This window comes from Daphnia magna, linkage group LG7, assembly GCF_020631705.1.
Source record: "Daphnia magna isolate NIES linkage group LG7, ASM2063170v1.1, whole genome shotgun sequence".
Taxonomy (NCBI): domain Eukaryota; kingdom Metazoa; phylum Arthropoda; class Branchiopoda; order Diplostraca; family Daphniidae; genus Daphnia; species Daphnia magna.
The window spans coordinates 2918663-2921905 of NC_059188.1; the positions used below are offsets into that span (position 1 = coordinate 2918663).

At 38.2% G+C, this 3243-nt stretch overlaps 1 pseudogene; it reads left to right on the top strand.

Annotated features, from left to right (window-relative positions):
* Positions 1–811: 811 nt before the first annotated feature.
* Positions 812–2968, top strand: LOC116917868 (annotated as a pseudogene).
* The last annotated feature ends 275 nt before the right edge of the window (positions 2969–3243 follow it).

The following is a 3243-nucleotide window of genomic DNA, read 5'->3' on the forward strand; positions in this document are numbered from 1 at the left end:
AAGTTCACAGAACACTACAGTGGCGAATGCTTATGTATTTTAAATACGTATGTAAATAATGTATAACCAAATAAATAATGGTAAAATACATAAAATAAAGAGAGTAAAATTGTTCATTATTTTAACTTCAGCTTCAAAGAAATGGAATGCCATGTACTAAGCTAGAACTTTAGCACAGCTAAGTTTTAGTCTCCAAGGTCAGTTGCTGAACCCCAAACCCCATTAAACCGTTGAAGGTTAGTCATCGGCCACTTTTCACCCTCGCAGTGTGCTTTCTTATACGGCTTAGTTTAAAAATGACTAACCCATTTTCTGATGTGATGGATTTATTTGAAGACGAATCAGTTCCAGTGCTAAGTGAAGTGCCATTCGATGCTGCGGTATGCCTGAAAGGTTTCGAACGGTAGTGGGCTGCATTAATTGTAAGAGGTGGTATCATCCAGAGTGCGAAATTATTCCATCGGATGTTCTGAATGAAAAACGCCCAGTGTGGCGTTGTTACAAGTGCGCTAATTAGCGGAAAATATATGTAATTTATTTGTCCGGAAACATATTTTTCAAAGAAATATAACTCTTTTTTAACTTAAAAAATTTTATTTAACCAGTTTTTTATTTCTTACATTACAATCAATTAAATATCACTATAGAAATCGTTAAATATAGGTTCAAAAGTAAATTAATGTTGACATTCCGCCGTTCCGCCAATTAGGCGTATTCCGCCGCCATATTTTGATGCCCACTCCGCCTACTATTCCGCCGTTTAGGTTCCGCCAATCCGCCATTCCGCCTCCGCCGTTTAGGAACACCCTCGTCTGACTGACGCAATTCCAAACAGCTGACTTAAACAACCGTGAACAAGACATTTCCAATTGAATGTGATTACAATAATGAGTATGATTTAACGTTCAAAAGCAATAACAATGAGTGTGCTTGACGTAAACCTAGTCAGAAAAATTTAAAGGATGTGTTGGGAGAATCATCGAAGAGGTAAGAAAGCCAATGAAATGTTGTAGCTGTTCTGAATCTAAATTTCTTCTCTTACATCCTTGTTTAGCTGTTTTGCACATGTTGAATCATGGTTTTGCATGAAAGTTGGCCAACGTTCAAAAGGAATAACAATGAATGTGCTAGACGTAAACCTAGCCACCAAAAATTAAAAGGATGTGTTGGGAGAATCATCAAAGAGGTAAGAAAGGCAATCAGATGTTGTAGCTGTTCTGAATCTATATTTCTTCTCTTACATCCTTGTTTAACTATTTTGCAAATTTTGAACCATGGTTTTGCATGAAAGTTGGCTATGTCCAGTTTTGTTATCCTGTCATCCACACTGATAGTCTTTGTTTCTAGGCAAAGAACGAAGAGTTTGACCACCAAGCCAAATTGTTTTTGAAAAGAGACAAGGTGTATCGGCACAATGATTTACTACTGGTTATTGTTACAAAATGCCACAGCTTATGCCAACCTTCACCGTATGTCTATCATGGTGAGAAACACAAACCCACTGTTGTTTCGTGGGTTGACAAAATAAGACCAACAGTAGTACATTAAAGAAAAGTGAAGTCTTGCAAAATCAAACCAATCACTGTAACAAGACAAGCTCAACCAAAGAACAAACCCCTTGGTGTCAATTTTCATGTAATTTTGCAGAGTATTACCTTTTGGTAGGGTTGGCTAACTATGTTTCTTTTCATAACCAGAATAGATGTTAACCAGCAAATCCAGTTTCTCTGTTGTCACCTTTAGATTCCTCGTGCAATCGAAAAGCCTCAAGTGCGTCACTGTAGCCAAGATCTCACCGTATTCGACGCCGGTCTCGTCCACGGTCGAATGCTAGTGGCGGCTTGGGATGCCGGTTTGGATCATGGGTGTGAGGATAAAGCCATTAAATTGATCCTGGTAGCTACTAAACAGTTCCTACGAGAATTGGTTGTTGCCATTGCTACCGACCGGAAAAGATATCGCTTTCGAGAGAATAAAGTCATATATTCGATTGGTTAGCCGACGCTTAATCCTTGACTTCAGTACGAATAACAGGTAAAAATGTATGACATTCTTACATCTAACGATGTCTTATTTCTATGAATTTTTTAAGTTATGGAACTCAGATTTCCCGGATGGCTGAGCCAACCCATGTGTCTGCCGTACCTCCAGACAATTCAGAATTCAGAACAAGGGTCGACGTTTTGGCGTGAGGGTAAAGCCATCAAACTGATCCTAGTAGCTACAAAAGTCTTCTTACGAGAATTTATTGTTGCCATTGCTACCATCCGAAAAGGATATCCCATTAGAGAGACTAAAGTAATACATACGATTGGTTAGCCGACGTTTAATCCTTGACTTCACAATTGATGGTCGGTACATGATAGTACGAGTAACAGGTAAATATGTATGACATTTTTACACATGTCGATTTCTTATTTCTATCAATTTTTCAGTTATGAAACTCAGATTTCCCAGTTGGCTGAGCAACCCCATGTGCCTGCCGCACCCCCAGATAATTCAGAATGCAGAACGAGGCTCGGCGTTCTATCTTGCCTGTACCACTGAACACATTATTTAAAAAAAAATCCAGCTCTGATTGTCCCACGCACTATGATGAATGTCCTTGTTTCTCCTTCACTTATGATATTGTATTGCAATACGACGAACGAGGAAGGTCCATAACAGTTGTTATGTGCAATAGAGGAAAAAAAAATTTTTTTGTTTAGTATAAAACAAAAACAATTGTGACAAGTAAATATTTGTTTTAAAATAATTGTTGTGTTCAATTTCCGGTAAGTAATGGCAGTGGGTTTTGCTGAAGAATTTGAGCTGTCGTTACTTTTTCCTAAGACGCAATGTAGTGGTGTTTTCCAGTGTGTGATTAGGGATTTACCTAGTGCGCCATTTGCGTTAGCCAAACGTAAGCTCTCGGCTCTTGAGTTCGCCAAAGGTTCTTGCTTATTGTTGGCCGTTTCAAATACAAATTCTCGAGTTGAAAACGTTTTAAGTGTTACTGACTGCAGTCACGTAAGTTTGAATGCATTTCATTTATGTTCGAAATTACATGTTGTGGATTATTATTTGCCATACAGTTGTTTGCAACAGCAGAAGGGACACAGCACACAGTACACATTGCGTGTCACCCAAGATTGTTTTTGTAAGGATTTAGATTTCTACGGTTTTCCCTACGTAAGTAATTGTGTAGAAATGATTAGTATTGTTTTGTTTTTACGTTGAACATTCTGTTGTTTCTTTCAGGCT